The following is a 16,461-nucleotide window of genomic DNA, read 5'->3' on the forward strand; positions in this document are numbered from 1 at the left end:
TCCATTCGTGTAATATCGGTGAGCACTGCTGTTCGGTGGTCTTATGGCTTTCAAACTGATAGTTGAAAATTTATCTTAAGTCCATAGCTGATTCAAGGAACGGGAAAGGTTATTGGTTTTTTAATCTCAAACTACACATCAACAACCTTTGCTGATTGACCACAGAAGACATTAATGGAGACTATTGAGAAATCTGCAGTGGACCATTTTCTTATCCAGGAATGAGGATGTGCAAGCAGGCAAATACAAAGATGGGAATAGGGGGATAAACACGTTGAAAAAAAAGTCCAAGCTGCAGCTATTATAATTGCCCTAAAACACACACAGACCCGATCCTACTCTCCGTTCACTTCTAAGCTCTACACGTTGTGTGACCACAGAAGTTGCTTATGTTGATGGGAGAATCCATGCAGTGTGATTCGAGAGAGAAGCTAAAAAGCACACCATGGGCTGTTTAGAAAGTTTGTCAACACACATGGAAATTGGGCTGGGGGGGGGAATCAGTTCTCAATGTATTACCACGTCAGAAAAGTAGGTTTTTCCACGTTTGTTGCCAAAATCTAACCTTGGCATTCCCATAAAAACAAGAAAGTTTGTTGCTCCCCTTCCCTCCCCCCGCCCCCCCGCACCCCATGTATATAAATTTTGCTCAATCTGCACACAGTAAAAGCAGCAGCACGCCTTTCAGATCACCCATTTGAGGAGCGTTCATATTTCTGCCTCAGGGTGTAACATATACAAGTCTTTGTCACATGTTAGCAGATGGAGCCATTAAACTACAGCATGGTGATTTACGACGGAAATTGCCTTCAGCTGATTAAGTCAGGACGAAAAATACTTATTTAAAACAAGTTTTTTTTAAAAAAAAACGTTTCTAATTCAGTGCGAGCAAGAACAAAAGGAAATAAAGCAGGAATCCCCCTAGCTGGTGGTGGAAAGAGTTCCAGGCTGGTTTGTAAGGGTATGTTTAAAGGGATTGGTTGTGTGAGTCCCATTTCTAAAGGCTGACAGAAAGGGTGCAGTGATGGCCGGCCTGGACTGAAATGCTTTCTCATGTATACATGAAAGCTCTGGCACACGAAGCCAGACAGGAGATGGCATGTTAAGGGAGTGGAACATACCATCAGTAGAACCAAAAGAGGGGAAGACAGCAGGAGGAGCTTGGAAAATGCACCAGTGAGTTCACCCTGCACAAATGTGTGTGGGACTCCGACTAGGGAAAAAGAGGAGAAACAAGACAATACGACTAGCCTCAGTACCTTCCGCTAAAACTGTTTAAAAACACACGTGAGCAGCTGCTCCCCCGATTCTCTCCAACATATGTCTAAACTCACCCGTATACTACATGTGTTCTGCTCCTGCTGGACTATCAAAGATGTGGCAGTGAAGTTTGCAGCAGCTCCAGTAACTGTTTCTTACTTCAGTGAATCTTGAGCGGACAGGATACCGAGACTGCTAAGGATTTGTGGCTGAAGGTGAGGTACAGTAACGAATTCTTTCGTGGCATCCATTGGATTACTTTTACTGATTGAGAGTGAGTGCTGTATTTGCTTTGACTCCTTTTATTTTTCCTTTGCTGTGGGCTTCATGGAGCTAGTTTATTGTTCAGTGTGGTAAAAAATTATCTTTCGGCTTCGTGAGATCTGTACAGTTGCAATAATAAGACATGGTGGTGGGTGAAAAGTTACTTAATGGAGATTTTTTAATGTATCCTTATTGCTTGTGAAACTTTTGTCTTTTTGGCAAGCTATTTACTTTCACCATATTTATTGAATAAATATTATTCTTAATTAAGGTGTTCTATATGTTGTTTCACAAATCGTACAATCTTAAAGGATCTATGCAACACATTCTCCCTATAGCTTCTCATAAGAAACATTGTCATTCCTGTGGCTTTTACTGAATCGCGTCAGTTCCAACAAGATCCCATAGGGTACAGTTGTATCATCCGATAGGATTTTTAGTAAATGTATTTGATGGCTGCGAGTCTGTAATATTTATCTTCTATAACAGTACTTTGCAGTTTGACTCCTATCTATCTTCTAACAACGTTTAAGAGTCTATTACATTTGCTCCCTTCAGTGCCGCAGGATACAATTTATGCGATTAGTCACTTCTGCTAAGGGACTGCATGTGGCTTAATTTTTAAAGAATGCTAGTCATTTCCTTTCTGAGATTTCTGGGAGTTGATTTTTTTTCAGATCAAAACAGTAATTGCTTCTTGGGACATTTTCTATGCTGCAAGCCCTCAGACACCCTTTTTATTACAAACATTTTGCATTCATTGCAGGGCTTAAAAAGAACCTGTTTAAAATATTCCCCTGTGCTTTCCTCTAGTTATTAGTAAGAGAAACTAATTTTCTTGGGTTTGGGGAGGGGGGGAGAATGCATTGAAGCTGAGTTAAAGATGACAAAAGGCATCCAACCTACCTTTAATTGAATTGCAATACAATACTTAAATTACCATGCTTGATCCTATTGGGCCCTGTAAAAAGTAAAATCCCACAAGATTTGTTGTGAAATCTTCAAGTATCCAGTAGAATGATACCAGAGTTTTGAATTGTCTGTTCCACTGATCGTTTTGATAAGGGCGGTGCAAGTGTAGGTATTTTGCAGTCACTCTATTTAATTTAATGTGACTTCTGCTTGATTCGTACAACAAGAACAAAAACTCAGAGGCCTTAGATTGCTTGCTGGGGTCCCTTTGATTTGCCCATTTAGAAACTACAGGAAACCCAACATTTTTCCCTCTGTTCATGGACATATACAGAAGGGCACAGGAAATCTCTCTTTTCGCTCTATCTGCTGCATTGTAGCAGTCAATTAAAGCTGACTTTAAATCCACCCAGTAGTGCTCTAGGGAGGTATTGCTGCTTTTAGAAAACAGTGCGTGTTAGTCCCACACATAGAATAAATAGAAAAGGGAAGGTTAAGCTGGTTCTTTAAAATAATGTCATTCTATTGAGATGCTTCGGCTGCTTGGCAGTGGGAGTTTATTTTGTTCATGTGTGACGCATCTGTAAAGAAGGGATTCAGACTAGACTATCTTTGAAATGCATGATTTTAAAGAATGGAGACTATCTGTTACTGACAGGCACAACATAACTAAGCCCTAAAGCTTACACTATATGGTAAAAATAAGATACATTGAACAAAAACACATTGATCAAGTATGTGGATGCACTGAAAATAGGGGCCTCAACTGACGCCTGCTTTCCATGTGGTACTGCCTTGCTATGGTCATATGCTTCAGGCTTCTGTTGATCAATCAGTTTGCTTTTGTTCATTTTTTTAAACAGTATTCTATTAGTCTGATTAGGCTAGTGTTCCCCTCATGACCATACATCTAGGAACTGGAACTATAATAGTCAGGCTAATATTGTGTGCAGCTGTTATTTTAGTACTTGTGTTTCTTATTCTGAACACTGGTGGACATAGTTGTACATTTTTAGCTTGCTTGGCCAGCTATAACGTGACTTTTACAGAACAAACCAAGAATGCCTGGAGCATTACAATCGCTTTTCAGCTCTAACATTTTCTAATTGGTTTCAAATCTTTTTGTTTTTAAAAAAAAAAATCTCTAAATGAAGCTGATATTTGTTCATGCTCTTCTTCACAGTGAGTTCAAGCTGACACTTGCAGCGGGGGAAAAATGCCTTTAAGTCCTGTAAGAAATTCAGAAGAAGCATGTAGAATGTTTAAAAGTAAACAGTTACAAGGGACCTTGAATTTTTTTTTTATTGACTTTAGAACTGTTAGCAGTCATTGTGTTCAGCGTCCACTGCACTAGCCTTCCTGATGCGCTGCTGATTCCTTTGCCAAATATTAGCTTAACATTTCATTAGTGTAGAATCATTTTCATGTGCTTGTAGTTTCATGTGAATATTTGCTGAACATTTGGAACCTGGTGCATTGATTTAATGCTGGCTGAACCCCATAATACTGGAATCTACTTCAGGGCTGACCAGTCAATGCTATGTATTGTTTGAGCCAATTTTCTGAATTATTCCTACTCACAGCTAGTAAAAGGTATCTATTTTACTTTTTATATATTCTTCGCTGAAATATGATGTCCATGTGTCAAGCAGCTGTTTGTAAGACTTTGGGAAATTTCTGGGAGATTGCCTAAAGGGCATAGGTCATTTTTATTGGTTCAAATCTATCATTCCTTACAACAACAACTTGTATTTATAGAGCACCTATAACATAGTAAAAAATCCCAAGGGGCTTCGGAGCAACATTATCAAACAAAATTTGATATTGAGTCACATATGCGGTGGATATTAGGGTGACCAAAAGCTTGGTCAAAGAGGTTTCAAGGAACATCTTAAAGGAGGAAAGAAAGTCAGAGAGGTTAAGAGACAAAATCCCAGAGTTAAGGATCTTGGCGGCTAAGGACTTTGTCACCAGTGGTGGAGTGAGTAAAATCGGGGATGTGCAAGAGGGTAGAATTGGAGGAATGCATATCTTGCAGGATTGTGGGTCTTGAAGAGATTACAGAAATAAGGAAGGGCAAGGCCACGGAGGGATCTAGGATGCGAAAGGTGACCACAGGGGTGCGGTGAACAAAAACAGATACTATCTGAAAAACTGTTTTCTTGCAGAGGTGGATATTGTGGTCCCGGCATTGCGTATACATTTACCCAAAGCAACTGATCTTGCAAGGCTATAGGCATCAGCAGTCAATGGTTCCAGGGATGAGGCACTTTAATTGCACGGTTAGGTTGGAGAAATTGGGGTTGTTCTCCCCAGAACAAAGGAGATTGAGGGGAGATTTGATAATGATGTAAAGATTATGATAAGTTCAGATAAGGTAGACGAAGAAAAACTATTCCTGTCAGCTGATGTTACAAGGAACCGGGGACACAGATTTAAGGTTTTGGGAAAGAGATGCAGGGGAAACATGAGGAAGTATATTTTTACACAGTGAGTGGTAATGATCTGGAACTCTCAGACTATGAGGGTGGTGGAAGCAGAGATGAAGATGATTTCAAAAGGAAATTCAATAGGCACTTGAGGGAAATAAATTTGCAGGGCTACAGGAAAGAGCAAGGGGACTTGGAGTGATTGGATTGTTCTTCAGAGGGCCAGCATGGACTCAACAGGATGAATGGCCTCCTTCTGTGGCGCTATGAGTCCATGAAAGGCTGCTTCCAGTTTTTATATTGTCAGCACTTTTTTTTTAAAGCCATGGAAATACAAATTACAATAAGAATTGGCCTTTGGATGCCTCAACAAAGTAAGTCCCCAAAAAGGTTTTGGAGGGTGGGGGGGGGGGCCTTATAATGAGGAGTCCAACTCGTTCCAAAGGTTGATATTGTTATTGGGCACCAAAGTTCTGTTTAAAAGTTCTAAATTTAGACCTGGTGGCCCTCTTTGTATTTTAGGGTCACCTTTTTTGGAGGTAGCAAGCTTTGTGGAAGTCTTCAGTGGCCAGTGTTAGCAGCACTGAGCCTCTGCAGCACTCCTCAGGTACTCCCGTCACATATTGTGCATTTTGTGCACAGCTAGCATGCAGGCTTCTAATGGCAATGGCCCCGCATTGTCTGCAGAGGCTTGAGATCTACTCTTGCATCTGATGCATTCAGTGGAGGGAAATGCAGTTGGAAGCATCAGACAGAGGGCAGATACATGACCTCCTGGCTGATAATGTGCGACCATTGTTCGGTGTAGTGTTGAAAAGGAAAAATAATCAATCCAGGCAAATTGTTTTTTTTAAACTGCTTTCTATGTCAAGACTAGTTTCCTCACTCTCCTTATACATCGAAAAAAGTCACATTTATAATATACTGGGGGAAAATAATTCTGAAAATATCAGTAAACTTATCCATTCCATCTTAAAATGCTTGGAACAATTTTCCTCACACTCTAGGATCTTTGTGATTAAGGGAAATCTGATAGAGATTTTTAAAAGTATGAAAAGTTTGAGAGGCTAAGTCGTACATAATTGTTTGTGCTACTTGGCAAATTAGTTGGAGTGGCAGTAGGTATAGGCTAAAGATTATCACTTGAGTGAAAGGGGAAGTTAGAATTTTTTCTGACAGTGGATGGCTACATTTAGAATATGTCACCACAAATGGATATTAATGTAGATACCAAATATAATTTAACATGGGAATTGGATAAGTTGAAGAAAATGAAGAATATAATAAATTAGGGGAAACTAATTGGGATTAGAATCATATTGCCCCGGGTGAAGAATTGACAGAGGTGCAGTAAGCTGAACAGTCTCCTTCTGTGCTGTATTTTCTATGAATTTCAGTGGTTCAGTGGTAGTAGTCTCACCTGAGTTTGAATGTCATGGATTCAAGTACTACTTCAGAGACTTGAGGACATAATCTAGGCTGACATTTCAGTGCAGTGCCAGGGGAGTGTTGCACTGTTGGTGGTGTTGTCTTTTGGATGAAACGTTAAGCCAAAGCCCTGTCCACTCTCTCGGGTGGAAGGAAAGATCCAATGGCACTATTCAAAGACGAGGAGGGGAAGTCTCCCAGTGTCCTGGTCAAGGTTTATCCCTCAGCCAACACCTAATAGATAGCAACATAGGAATTTCTAGGAAAAAACCAAGGTCCACCTGGTTTGTCAACTAATATCATGATTGTGGGAGTTTGCTGTACACAATTTAGCTGCTGCATTTCTGACATTACAACAGTGACCACACTTCAAAAGTACTTTATTGGCTGTAAAGTGCTTTGGGATGTCTGAGATCTAGAAATACAAAATATAAATGCATGTTTTTTTTTCTCCCATTTCCTTCAAAAGCCTCCTTAAATCCTATCTGCTTGATATTGTCTTTCTTTGGCTTCTTCCTGCAATCCTTCTCCCACCACAACTTGAGATTTGATTATTTTTCGATGCTTTAGAATATTTTATTCAATTAAAGGTGCTCTGCAAGCACTTTTTATTGTTATCGTAATAACATGGGTGTAAAAAGAATAAAAGATAGAAACTGAGTACATAAGGAAAAGAAAGTGCATATGCGCATATAAAGAAAACTCACCAAAGAGGCTAGGGCAGACATATGCATGAAAGAGGGAACAGAATGAAGGAGATGCTAACAAAGTGAGAAAGAAACAATGACAAATTAGAAATGGAGATACAGTCAACACAAATGGAGAGTGTGGACACATAGTGAGAGTGAAAGGAAAGGCAAACAAATGAATTAAAAAGTAGTGAAAAAAGCAAGCAATTAATTATAGGAAGAGTAGGAAGAACAACAGAATTTGTTTCTCTTGAGTTCTGTCATGCAATTTAATATGCATACTATGTGCACTATACTAATTTGATGCAGCAGCTTGCTACGAATAAAGGAGAACAGGCATATCCTGAAGAGAGTAATCACTTGTAAAATCAGCTGTTCTTTGTGAAAACTGAACTAATCTCATCAAGATCTTATTATTATTAATCAAGATCTTGCTGTGCTGATAAATCTGCTATTTGCTAGATCAAAAGCAGTTATCTTTTTTTAACACTGACTTTCATAGCCAAGTGATGTAATCAAAGCATAGATTAAAATCAATTTAAAAACTCCCAGAAGGCCATCAATATTTGTATAGTAGATTGTTATGACTTATTAAAATGAAAAATAAAGTCAAACATACTAATAGACGTAATTGAGCTTGTTCCTGTTATACGTGTGGGAACACTCTAGTTCTACAATAGCCAACAGCGGCCTAATATTGCAGTGAAGAAATTTCCTTAGATTTAATATGCCCAGCCAGTCAGCTGGTTGAGTGTTCGCCTATGTAAATCTAAAATATCAAACAGTTTCCATTTAAATCGTAAAAAGATATAGCTGCAAAACTCCATTTGTGTGTGCAATAAGTGAATTAATCTTTTTCTTATTCGTAATTCATTCCCAGGATTTGGGTGTTTCTGGCAAGATTGGCATTATTGCCCATGCCGTTTGTCCTGAGTAGATGGTGGTGAGCCTTTTTCTGTAATGCTGCAGTCCATATGGTCCAATAATTCTATAGCGGTTTACTACATTTGAGTTGTTTGCTAGGCCACTTAAGAAACAGTAAAGAGTGAATAACATTAATGTGCAATTGGAGTCACATAGAGGCCTGAGTAGCCAAAGAAGGCAGGTTTATTATCTAAAAGGCATTAATGAAGCAGTTTCATTTTTATGTTTATCCGACACTTTTATTGATAGTACCTTTCTATTTCTAGATTGAATTCATTAAAAAAAAAATCAAATTCTTAAATTAGCATGATGGGAGTTGAACTCACATTCTTTGGATTATTTGTCCACACCTCTAGATTGGTCTGGTGGCATCTTCAATATAGTCTGGTGAAGATCTCAAAGGTCGTGACGAACTGCTGTATATTGCACAACTTGGTCTTATAAAACCGGAATTCCTTTTTGGTTACCACAAAAAACAGTGAAGCACAGGCATCAGCATGCAACCTACAACAAGGGTAATTGTCTCAGGTAGAGCCAGAATCTTGCAGTCTCAGCGTCCTAGTCGACCCCAAGCTGAGCTTTTGACTCCAAGCACTCTCCATCACAAAGATTGCTTACTTTCACCCCTAACATTGCATCTCCTACCCACTCTGTCCATGCTTCAGCCTATCTGCTGCCCATCCCCCCACTCTTGCCTTTGTCACCTCTAGGTTGCTTCAATGCTTTCCCAGCCAGTTTACCATTTTACATCATCCATAGACTTTGGATCATCCAAAAGTATGTTGGCTTGTACCCTATTCTGCATCATGGGATACCTATCCTTGCTGACCCATGTTGGTTTTCTCTGACTCCCTGTTGTACTTTGAGGCTCTCTTCAAAACCCACCTATTGACCAAACTTTTGGTCACCTCTCCTAATATCTCCTTCTTTGTCTTGGTGCCCATTTTTGGCTGATGACTTCTTTATGAAGTTTCCTTGGTTTCTTTTTTTCTTTACTCTTGCTCTTCTTGTCCTCACATAGGAAAGAAAAACACTTAGTTTTTTTGGTGTCTTCTGGGATTGATATTCTTCTACCTTGCATTGGCCTGTGGGGAAAGCCTCAGTGGATTCTTCCTTCAGGCTGGAGTTAAAATTGCAGGCGGGACCAAATGATGTCATCAGGACTGACACTTACACAACAAGAATGACCCTGCTGGCCTTGGGCAGCTGTCCTCGATGCCTGCTCAACCTGCTCAGGAGAGTATGTTAAATGCTTAGATGCTACGATCCTAGTGGTTTCAGGGCAGCTAATGTACTCAGGGCACTTTAACCACCTACTTACCACTTTACCTGGATTTCCAAAGGCATTAGATACGGTGCCACATCAAAGGTTACCACACAAAATAAGAGCACCTGGTGTAGGGGACAACATATTAGCCTGGATAGAGGATTGATTAGCAAATAGGAAACAGAGAAGTGATAAAGGGTCATTTTTGGGTTGGCAAGCTATAACCAGTGAAGTGTCACAGGAATCAGTGTTGGGGTCTCAACTGCTTACAATCTATATCAACAACTTGGATGAAGGGACCAAATGTATGATAGTTAAATTTGCTGATGGCACAAAGATAGGTAGAAAATTAAGCTGTGAAGAGGACATAAAAAGTCTACAAAGGGATTTATATAGGTTAAGTGAGTGGGCAGAAAATTGGCAGATGGAGTATAACGTGGGAAAATCTGAACTTGACAATTTTGCCAGGGAGAATTTAAAAAAGTATATTATTTAAATGGAGTGAGGTTGCAGAACTCTGAGGTACAAAGGGACCTGGGTGTCCTGGTACACGAATCACAAAGAGTTAGTATGCAGCTACAGCAAGTGATTAAGAAGACAAATGGAATGTTGGGATTTATTGCGAGGGAATCGAGTATAAATGTTAGGAAGTGTTGCTACAGCTGTACAGGGCCTTATTGAGACTGCATCTGGAGTACTATGTACAGGTTTGGACTCCTTAAGAAAAGGTATAATTGCATTAGCAATAGCCCAGAAAAGGTTCACTTGATTGATTCCTGGGATGGAGGAGTTAACTTATGATGAAAGGTTGAGCAGGTTGGACCTTTACCCATTGGAATTTAGAAGAATGAGATGTGATCTTAGTGAAATATGTAAGATCCTATGGGGATTTTACAGAGTGGATGCTGATTGGATGTTTCCCCTTGTAGGGGAGTCCAGATATTGGGGACATAGTTTAAAAATCTCCCATTTAAGACCGAGGTGAGGAGAATTTTTTTCTCTCAGAGGGTCATTATTCTTTTCATCAGAGAGCAGTGGAGGCTGGGTCATTGAATATATTCAAGGTTGATTGACAAAGGAGTCAACAGTTATGGGACACAGATAGGAAAGTGAAGTTGAGGTCCTAATCAGGTTAGCCGTATTCTTATTGAACAATGGAACAGGCTTGAAGGGCAAAATGGCTTGCTCCTGCTCCTCATTCTTGTGTTTATGCCAGGTGAGTAGGATTAAAATGACACCTGAGGTGTCTCAAATGCTAAGCACAGTGCCTTTTTGGAAGGTATGGCTGACTCTTTGAACTTTGCCTGCCCTGGTAAGGCAATCAAAATTTACGTAGCTCTGAGTTTCATGCATGTGGTGGGCATCTTGGCACTGACGGGCCTGACCATCTGCTACCACTGCTGCTGTACCGCTGCTCTTTGGGATGCGCGTCGCTCCTTACCAAATACTGTTCCCCACTTCTGCTTAACTTTGTGCAAACTTTAGCTTCATCAGTGAATCGTGGGGCTGCCTGCCATCCTGCAGACCTCACAGAGATTCTCACAGAGCAAAGTTTTTCAACTGCTGCCAAAACAATATTAGGCATGGCGTCTCCTTTCAGTTGCTGCAGGCCTTTAAAACCTGCAGCAGCACGCTGGTTCCCACCCTAAATGGCAATCTCCCACTAACTGATGTTGTGACCTCACTAAGAATGTTAAAATTAGGCTGAGCCCTGGAAATTATGTAAGGGTCGGTTCACTTCTTGTTAGGCAGGTATGACTTGCACCCCACCATAATTCTATTCTGGGTTTTGCCCAAGAGGGAAATCCAGGTTGTGGATTGATTACAAAGACAGAATTAAGAATACAATTCAATTGAGGGGCTTCAAATTTAATTATAAACCACAAAGTTAAAGCTTGAAAGGTTTGTGGATGACTGCTGGATTAGTCTGCAATCCCGTTCTATCTATATAAAACTCAATTTTCCCTCTCTGCAGTTTTCAGTAGTGCTGACAGGAGGCCTGGTCCATTTTTTAGGGCCAGCAGGCTTTGGGCATAGAATGACTGCTCTGGGGCCACCTGCTGGTCTGGGGCGGCTGTAATATTAGATGAGCCGGCCAGCCTCTGGGCTCGGGACTAAAAGTAGGCCGGGGGGGGGGAATCCATTTCCTGGAGTGGATCTGGCGCAATAGCAGGGCAGGTTATTTTTGTGTAATCCAGAAGAGTGCTCTCGCCTCACTTGTCCCCCCAAAAACCCGTAAGTACTTTCCTTTTTGGCTCCATTTTGGCTACCAGTTGATACTGGGCAGAGAGTGCAGGGAATCGGGATCTTATTGACTGCCTCGTACCCCAATTTAATTATGTAAATTAGGTGTCTGCATCCCTCAGTTGTTTGACTGGGCCACCTCATCTGCGACTCCTCCCCCGAGCACCTCCAACAAATTGACAACGCAGCAGGGTCAGGCAGAGGGCTGAAAGACATTCTTCACCATTTTTTGGGCACTACCAACTATCTCCTTGTTTCCATTCGATGGGTCATCCTGAAATCTTCCCATAGCCTCCAAAAAAGATAAGCATTATGTTAACATGCAAGACTGAATTAAGATGGATTGAATAGTGTGGAAGAGTGTGATTTCTCTACAGGCAGGTATAATGAGAAATAATTTTGTGGTTCTAAAACAAAATTACAAGGAAATTAAGATTAATGATAATACTGCAGATGCTAGAAATCAGAAATAAAAATAGAAAGCGCTGGAAATAGTCAGCAGATCCAGCAGCATCTGTGGAGAGAGAAACAGAGGCCGGAATTTTCCAGCTCTGTTGGTGTCAGGTTTCTTGGCGGGCAAGGGGTACAATATGGCGAGAAGGCCAAAACCGGTGTCACTCCGTCATGAAACCAGTTTGCGGTCATCCGCTCTACCCATCAGTAGCGAGACAGCCTGTTTCCTGTGGCTACATGATTAATGAGGCGGGAATAGGATGAAACGGCACAAAAACCCGCCATTGCGGCCGGCGCGTAAAATGACTTTTTTGCTGCCCGCTACCACACTTTGTGCAAACGTGGGACGATCCAGCCCACGGTTAGTGTTACAAGCCAAATATCATTTTTCATAGCGGAGGTTTTATTCAACTGGAAACGTTCACTCTGTTTCTCTCTCCAAGGAAATTAAGAGTCTGGTTTACAGTATGTTTTACTTTAAGAGTATTAGTGATACTTTCACTGTTTAGGGACCTGTGCAATTACTTTTAGTTTCCATTGATGACATGTGTCACTTAGTGTGTACCAGATACATTTAAAAAGCTGCGCACAATACATAGGCCTGCTTTTTGTGGTGGTAGTGACGATGAAATCGTCAGCGTTCACCATTGATACCCCACTGAAACTGACAGCAACTTCAGGAGTCCACACATATGTGGACAAGGAGATCCAGAAGTTGCTGTCAATCTCAGTAGAGTAACAATGGTGAACGCTGACAGTTTCATGGTTCTCCAGAGGGTGTGCTGTTGAGGCACCCACTGAATGCAGTGCCTGAGCAATCAGTGAGTTGATGAAAACTTCCACTATTCTGCAGTTAGTCTCACTGTAAAAACCCTGAAAAGTTACAACTTTGTTGAATGAGGTGTGACTGGATCTGTAACAGTGTACTAACTTCATAATGACTGCTAGACACATTCACTGGCCTTGAAATGCTAATTTTGTATTTGCGGAAAGACAAATGAGTCCATCGTGACAAATTCCACCTTTTAATATTGCATGATATTTTAGCTTCTATCTTAATCCAAATAATAATAATTTATTTTGCTATCTGAATGTTTAACTTGAAGGATGATCAGTGCTTTTAACTTCCTGGTGTTCTGTCTGTCAGAATACTTCAGTGTGTTTATTTGCTAACCCTTCTTGTTCACATCACTGCTGCCAGGTGCCTGGCGATCCCCTTTACTTGGCACCAGGTTTAAGCTGCCTCTGGGAAATTGGAAAACCACGCTGCTGAGATTGCTCGATCTTTGTGGCAGCTTTCTTTGAGGTTGGCGGAATGTTCCATTGCTTCACCGCTGAGCGCAAGATCCAGCCTTTTCAACAGTCACAGTTCATGGAGACCTGCCTTCTTACCTTGCCCTCATGCTAGATGTGGAGTGATGCCCCTCAAACTGTATAACCAATTGTCTCTCTCTAATGGAGAGAGATGCCGATGGTCCTTTGTGGACTATGGCTAATTACCTGAAATGCCAACAGTCACACTGTTGCGAGGAAAGACAGCTGAGTCTACTGCTTGCAGGCGAAAGTAATTATGAGACGGATAGTTTTATGACTTCTCATTTCAGGTGGGGGAGGGGGCTTGCTTGCTGAGAGCACATATTTGAAATTCAAGTGCATACTGCACGCAATTTTACAAACAAACTTGGAAAATTATCTCTTTGGTGTATGGATAACAAGGAGGCAGAAACGTTAAACGTAATTAACAAGACAAAATAGAAGTCAGGATATGGAAAGGCAAAAAAAGAAAGAATTGCAAAATCCCACAAATCCAAACTAAAATGAATGTATGCTAATGCACAGAATATAAAAAAAAACAACATTGGGAATTCACCAAGGCTCCTTAGACAGCACCTTCCAAACTCACGACCACTACCATCCAGAAGGACAAGGGCAGCAGAGAGGTGGGAACACCACCACTTGGAAGTTCCCTTCCAGGCCACACACCATCCTGAATTGGAACTATATCGCCGTTCCTTCACTGCCGCTGGGTCAAAATCCTGGAACTCTCTTCCTGACAGCACCGTGGGTGTGCCTATACCAGATGGACTGCAGTGGTTCAAGAAGGCAGTTTACCATCACCTTCTCAAGGGCAACCAGGGATGGGCAATAAATGCTGGCCCAACCAGCAAAGCCCACATCCTGTGAATGAATTTTTTCAAAAAGACTCATAAATGATGACATAGTGCCAGTAAATTATCTTTTTTAATCAAACATATGGCTGTAGTTGAGTTAAAATTTCCATTTAAACATGTCTGAGTATATAACATTTAGAAAGAATCAGGAAAGAAGGGAGGAAGGCTAGCAGTATTAATTAGAGGCACTATCATGATTAAAGATTTAAATAGAAAAATTGTCTAAAAGATTCATTTGGACTCAGCTGAGGAACAGCAAGGGATTAGTTAAAATCATGGGATATAGTATAGACCCTAAACAGTAGGAAGGAACTGAGGATGGAATTTTTAAACAAATTACAGAAGCAGGTATTAATAGTTGTACTTTTAGGAGGTTTTAGTTATCCAAAAGTAGACTGGTATGGGGAGAATGAAAGGTGAGATTTTCTGCAGTTTGTTCAAAGGATTGTTTTCTCAGTTAATATGTTGCTCCTCTAACAAGAATGAAAATATTACTGAACTGGTTCCATGTAATGAGACAGGGAAAGTAAGGACTATTTTGGAAACAATGGCAAAATTTATAATTAGTCTAAGTGTAAGAATAGATAAACAAAACTTGGAGGACAAGAGTGTTTGATTGGCAAAAATAAATTCTACGGAATATAAACTGAGGGAAAATAATTAAAATGGGATTATAGATTTGAAATGGAAAATATTTAAACAGGAAATGGAAAGGATAAAAATCAAATATATTCCAATAAGGAAAAGGAGAATGAATTGAAAACTTTTGTCCCATGGATAAGTGGGGAGGTTAAATCAAGTGTTAAATTTAAACAAAAACTTTGCTTACACGGCAGAGAATAAGAAAGAAAGACAGGAAAAAGAATTTAGGAAAGCCAAGCAAATAATAGCAAAAAACAAAAGCAAAACAATAAAATACTTTTCTGTAAGAGGAGTAGGATCAGGGAGTAAAGAACCTTGTAAGTGAAGAATTGGCAGAAATATTAAGAATATGTTGCTCAGTTTTCACAGAGGGTGTGGTATTGAAATTGTAGAAACATCAGAGGATATATTCAAAGAAAAGTAGCATCAAAGAAGTTATTAAAATTAAGGCAACAGATCAATCAGACTTCATGGTTTATATCCAGTTATCCTGAGGAGACCAAGGAAGAAATATCGGAGGCTCTGGTCATAATTTTGGTAATATTCTGCAGAAAGCAAATTTGGAGGCTGCCAAATTTGACTGCCCTCTTTCAAAACAGAAGTGACTAGATAAACTGGGAAATTATATGCCAGCCTTTCTTCAATTGTTGGTAAACTACTAGAACCTAAATTGGGTTACCAAGCACTTGGAGAAACATGAGCTAATCAAGATCAGTTAGCTCAGATCTCTAAAAGGCAAGCTGTCATTAACCAAGTTTATACAATTCTTTGAAGAAGCAAGAGTGTAATGGTAAATGATTTATGTGGATTTTAAACAAGTATTTGATAGTATACCACATCTGAGACTTAAGGGAAGGAAAATGGCAACTGAAATTAAGTGGAATGGGGCCATTTGATATTGTGATAGATGGAAGGCAAAAAGCAAAGGGCCACAGTAAAAGGATGTTTCCTGAATAGGACATGTGTGGTTAGTGGCCTAGCATAGAGGTCATGTTGTGAATGCTGTTCTCTACCACATCTAAAATAGCCCAGATCTTGCCCTGTTTGTGCTTTATGCCTGGACCATTTGACTTTCTGTTGATTCATTTTTGTCACACTTCAGTGTCAATATTTTCTCATTGTAATTTTCTAGGTACATATTTGATAAGAATTGAGCTATGTAAATTTGTTGCACTAATTGCTCAATCATGGATGACTGCACTGCTTGCCTTTTTTCTAAGGTCTTTATTTCCCTCAGTTATGTGGTTATTGAATTTAAAATTGTAAATTTTACATTTTGTGATATATTGTAACTCAGCCAAGCATTCATAATAAGTCCATCTATTTCTATTGATACAGATGCCTGATGGCCTCATTATGAATGCTTGACTGAGCGCTCAGACTCACTAATGGATCAACTCAGCAGGGGTCTGTTTACACCTGTATTAGCTTTGATTGATCAACAACTATATGAGATTAGAATAAATCCTTTCTTTGATCTGTTTTTCCATGTCTGTATATTTATTTGGACAAGATGAAGAGGTGTAAAGTAGGATAAAGCTTCTGTTTTTGAAATTATGAATGGCAGTGTCTGATTGACACTTCTATAAAGCTGTAAGAGCAGCAGTTTTTTCAAAGCAGATTTCTGAATGGGTGTTTTTATCACGAGCATTTCAAGACTTGCCATTGTTATAATGTGGCTCATTGGTTCTGTACATAATGCATACTAGGTGAGCGGACATGGAGGATGCAGGGGGCATGGAAGGGAGCATGGGAGTTATGAGGAGGGAATGGAAGAT

General features: G+C 40.1%; 1 protein-coding gene across 1 annotated transcript in view; it reads left to right on the forward strand.

Annotated features, from left to right (window-relative positions):
• The first annotated feature begins 764 nt into the window (after positions 1 to 764).
• Positions 765 to 16,461, forward strand: part of frmd6 (FERM domain containing 6) — a 160,213-nt gene continuing 144,516 nt past the window's right edge. The window contains exon 1 of the mRNA XM_078562598.1: positions 765 to 1,475. The gene's annotated coding sequence lies outside the window, so the exon portion shown is untranslated. The remainder of the gene's footprint in view (positions 1,476 to 16,461) is intronic.

Source organism: Cetorhinus maximus, chromosome 18 (assembly GCF_964194155.1).
Source record: "Cetorhinus maximus chromosome 18, sCetMax3.hap1.1, whole genome shotgun sequence".
NCBI classification, from domain to species: Eukaryota; Metazoa; Chordata; class Chondrichthyes; order Lamniformes; family Cetorhinidae; genus Cetorhinus; species Cetorhinus maximus.